Below are 4,798 nucleotides of genomic sequence, written 5' to 3'. Positions count from 1 at the left end.
ATAGCTGTTGGCATTTCTTTTTTCCACCATCAGGCATTCAGCCTGACCCTGGTCCCTCGCTCCAGCTTTCTGGCCCATTTGGGAAGGGCCTCAGAGCGTGCAGGGTGGCCTGACTTCTCAGTGGGAAAGTGCATGGAGACAGCGACGTGCTAGGAGGGACGGCCCAGCTCACAGGGTCCACGCCTGCTCTGGGTGGAGCTGGGGGTGCACCGTCCTAGTTCTTGAAGGGATCTTCCAGTGCACCTGCTCCGTAGCTTTCCTGCAGTGACTGCTGTTGGGGGGTGGTTTCTCCCACCTGCCAGGGTTCACCTGGATGGCTGCCCAGGGAAGGCAAGGTGAATATTTTAATATTCGTTTCATGATTTTATTTTATTTTCAAATGCCTTAAACTTGAAATGTTCACAGAATCTCAGTTTAATAGAGAGCAAAGTGAGGAGAATTGCTATGGAAGCGACTTTAAACTAAATGTAATGCGCTAAAACACATGACATGACATCAAAGTGTTTATCATCACTAGAAAAATGAAAACTTATGCACAATCCCTTTCAAAATTATTATACACTGACATCTTAATGTGGTTTTATATTAAAACGTATCACAAGGCCAAATATCAAATATTTGAACTCATCTATAGTTTGGGATTATTGAAACATTTCCTTCCTTTCGTGGTCATGGAAAATTGAGAGTTGCCTAAACAGCCTCTAGAGCAGGAGAGGGCATGACCAGGAAGAAGGGTATGCTGTCAGAACCTGTAAAACAGAAGCCCGGGAAGGGGTGAGAGGCCATTAGCACCAAAGGAAGTAATTAATTATCAATGCATCCAGAGAGAGAATCTATTATAAGTAGCCCTATTAAAATATAAAGGGAAAATATAGGTCCTTAAAAAAAGACAGTATGTTCATACTGGAAGGTGAAAATGAATAGGAACTTTTATTATTAAACTAATATATCATTTGATTAAAAAGTGAGCTATGTAAGCTTTAATAAGATAAGAATGATGAAGTCGGTAAAAATATTCTTGAATTAGCTGAGTGAGGATTCTTTCCTTTCAAAATTGTTCAACAGGGAAAAGGCTAAGGGAAAATGTGTGGGCAACTGTGAAGCTCACAGGGACCATCCCGGAGGCTGTGTGAGAGCAGGAGCCTCCTCCGAAAGCAGTGCCCTCAGGCACATTTGGAGGTGAGGTTGGGGAGAAGTAGAAAAAAAATCAGAACGTGGCTGTGCCACCTTTCCTTAGTTCCCTTTCCAGATGATCTTCCCCAGGTCATTATTCTTATTCCTGAAGGTTTCTTTCTTTCCCTCTCCCCACCTCCCAGCCTTCCTTCTGTTTCTTTCCCAGCCCTCTCTGGCCCTCTCTCCCTCCTTTTCTAGTGAAACACTTTGTGCTGTTGCTTTATTTTTGCTGTTGGAGGAATTACGCCCGGGACAGTGTCTACGAATCAGAATTCTAGAGCATTAACTAATTTCTTACTATTGATGGTTTTGTTTTATTCAAACAATCTAATGGTCTTTCCTTGTAGCCATGTGATCAGATTCTGAAGGGCCCTTGGGTGAGCCGTCCGGGCAGGGCCACCCCAGCAGGACCTGTGCTGCATCTGAGATTCCTCACCATTCTGGGGCTTTCTCAGAACCAAATGGTGAGAATGACAAAGCACAAAGATGAAAACACGATGCAGGTGAGCTCTGTTGAAGAAAGGTCCTTATACACTAAAAATGACACCATGAAAGCAATAACGAAGAAAGGGATACATGGATTCCTAGCTAAGAAGGAATATACAAGCTCTTGGTGTTAAGGGACAGCAAGATTCCAGCATATAAGACAATTTTTTAAAAAAAGACACAGCAAGGAGGTCAGATTCTTTTTGGTAATTTTAAAAATAGTATTTTTTTTAACTTTGAGATTTGTGTTGTCCTTAAGCCAAATGTGCCCATGACTCTTTTATTCACAAATTATTGAGAAATGTATTTATACCTTTCCTGGCTGCAGATCAGGACTTGAGGAGACTGACAGACACGCACAGCATCGGATGAGATCCAGGCAACCAAACGCGAGGCAATAGAAGGCAGGTCAGGTGGGCACAGTGGGAATCCTGAGCAAGGCGTGGCCCCTTACCAGGCGCCCAGGGCACATGGTCCTCGGGAAGTGGCCACTCACTCGGAGCAGCCCTGCGCGGCTGGTGGACAGTGGTCTCCACAAGAACGTGGCTGATGGACAGCGACCTCTGCAGGAATGTCTTCCCCTCCCTACAGGAGGCCCTCCTTGTCTTCCCATCCCTATAGGAGGCACTCCCAACACCTTCACTCAGAACCTACCCTGGGCCGCCACCGAGAGCCAGGGGCTGCAAATGCAAGAGTCAAGGAGCAGAAAGGACAGGCTCAGCCCTCCTGGAGCTTCCTGTCCAGGATGGAGACAGGTCACGAGTGTGCCAGGGAGTGGACACTCCCATGTGACTGCCACATGCCCAAAGAGGACAGGAAGCAGCGAGGGGAACCACGGATTCACGGAGAGCCACAGGAGAGGGAGGCTGGTGGGGGTTATCTGGGGATGTATGTCCCAGGGACTGGCAACCCTGTGGGCCTGGGTAGGAGGGAGGGAGGCTGTAGACTGTGATGCCAGGGAAGTGGGGGTGGGGATGGGGCTTGGGTGGGACCCTGGCTTCTGACCCTAAGCCATCCGAGGCCCCTGGAGGTCTTGGGCCCCAAGGAAGGAGCCCTGACTCACTGGGAAGGGTTGAGAATGGGCTATACGTGCCAGGCCCAGATGGAGCAGGGAGGCCGGGGGAGTAGGGTGCCTCATGCAAGTGTGGGAGGCACTGCCTGTCATGGCCTTGGCCACGGGGATGAGGAGAAATGGCTGGGTTGAGTGTCCTTTGACGTTTTGAGTAGAGGGTGCTGAGCTTAAATCGTAAACCTTGGAGCACTGCTCTGGTTTTGGGGCACGGAGGGGAGGTAAGACGCCATGCTGGGGCATGGAGGAGAGGTAAGACGCCATGCTGGGGCACGGAGGGGAGGTAAGATGCCATGCTGGGGCACGGAGGGGAGGTAATGAGTTTGCAGAGGCCACGCTGGGCTTCACCAGCAGCTCATCAGAAGAGGCTGCCCTTCTTTGGGCTTGTTAGCACCCCTGAAAGAAAGAAAAATAACATGACAATAAAAAGAGCAAAGCAAACCAAGTTAAAAATCAACATGCCTCCCCAAACTGTGCCGCTTTTCACCAAACGGAAACGTGAGACCAGCAGAGGAGCCCACGGTGCTGGCCCCGTCATCTCTGCCGAGCCGAGCACCAGAGTCAGCTGGGTGTCCACAGCCATGACTGTTCTCCAATGAGAGAAGAACAGAGGCCTTGGAGGAGTCCTCAGAGTGATCCTGAGGAACCTCAGAAGTTGGGAAATTCCGCCACTGCCATCCAGTTTTGCCCCTGTACACACTGCGGCCCCATTAATCCGTGTGGCGTCCCCAGATCAGCCACAGCCACCACAAGTATGTGGCGACTTGGCCGCGGACACATTCATGCAGATGAAATGGGAATTTAACAACGTCTCAGGGCGAATGCCTGTTGTCCTTTTTTTTAAGTGTGTCACATGATCGCGCTGTGTGACATCGCAAATCTCCATCTCGGCTTTGTTGGCCTCTATGCATGAATAATTTTCCCAGTGCTTGTTTATAGTGCAGCCAGAAAAAGAGCGCATTACCGGCGCGCAATCTCTTGTTGTCCGCGATCAGCATTCTGTGGGTCTGAGCTGGCTTACAACGGTGTAAAGACCCCGGTGGCATGTGTTATAATATATGAGCCATTGTCTCCCTGAAGAACGCACGAAAGAAAGAGCATTGTTCTACCAGGGAGCAATTCAGCGGGTTTTTCCCAGAGACTCTTGGGTCAAGTTTTTATAGGCCTATTTGATTTTCAAATTCTTCCTTACGCTCTTTCCTCTCTGTGCGTGTAGTGTCCAAACTTGTCTACATTCACTTCCCATGTTCCGTGCATGGTAGATGGCCTTTAAAAAGAGTATCTCAAATAAGTCTTTATTCGTGTTTTGTTGGGTCTCACTCTGTGTTTTCATGAACTCCGGCCCCAGCCATGGCAACTGCAAGAAAAATGTTAACAATGATTGACAGGATTAGAAAAGCCTCCGTCCCTATCCGCATTTCAAACACTTTGGGAACAATGGTGTTTGGTGTGATTGAATTAATGAGATACCATGGGCTGTCAAAAGAGCACACAGACTTTACATAAACCTGATTATCTTTGCATGGCAGAAACGGAAAAAAAAATATAGGGGAGAGTGCAGTTTGGCTTTCACGCCTACCTCCAAAGGAGCTTGGAAGGCCGGGCCTGCTCCGTCAGAGGGGCCGCTCAGCTGGCCGGGCCTCCCTCCATCAGCATATATCAGCCATGGTATTTAACAAGTCTATTCAGGAAACCAGGCCCCAAACAGCCTTCTTTCACAACTCAGCACCTCTGTGGGTTTTTTCTTTTTTTTTTAAATTTTCCCTGGGAGCCATTGTTCAAGAACACATTTCAACAATTAGACCTGAGCCTGCGTCCCCTGCCCCGTCCTCACCCTGCGAAGAGGCGGAGGCCTGGATCCCGACCATCATCACAGTGTTTAAAGGTCGGGCCTAGCCGGTGCAGACATTAAGCCCTGGAGGACACCAGCAGGAAGCCTGTTTATGGATGGGCATCCCCTCCGATGATCAGGAGTTCTGCGTGGTGCCTGAAGGCCTTGGCTGAAGCTTCGTGTTGTATCGGGGAAATGAAGATGAGCCTCTAAAAATGATTCAGTCTCTTACGGAGATT

At 48.9% G+C, this 4,798-nt stretch overlaps 1 long non-coding RNA gene across 1 annotated transcript; it reads right to left on the bottom strand.

Annotated features, from left to right (window-relative positions):
- Positions 1-551: 551 nt before the first annotated feature.
- Positions 552-3,286, bottom strand: LOC134732707 (uncharacterized). Its single transcript, XR_010116129.1, has 3 exons — positions 3,216-3,286; positions 1,973-3,124; positions 552-749 (listed from the first exon to the last, which is right to left on the bottom strand). It is a non-coding gene; the product is annotated as an uncharacterized lncRNA (long non-coding RNA).
- Positions 3,287-4,798: the final 1,512 nt, after the last annotated feature.

Source organism: Symphalangus syndactylus, chromosome 16, assembly GCF_028878055.3.
Source record: "Symphalangus syndactylus isolate Jambi chromosome 16, NHGRI_mSymSyn1-v2.1_pri, whole genome shotgun sequence".
NCBI lineage: Eukaryota > Metazoa > Chordata > Mammalia > Primates > Hylobatidae > Symphalangus > Symphalangus syndactylus.
The sequence above is the reverse complement of the archived record's forward strand: the minus strand, read 5'-3'. Positions and strand labels throughout refer to the sequence as shown.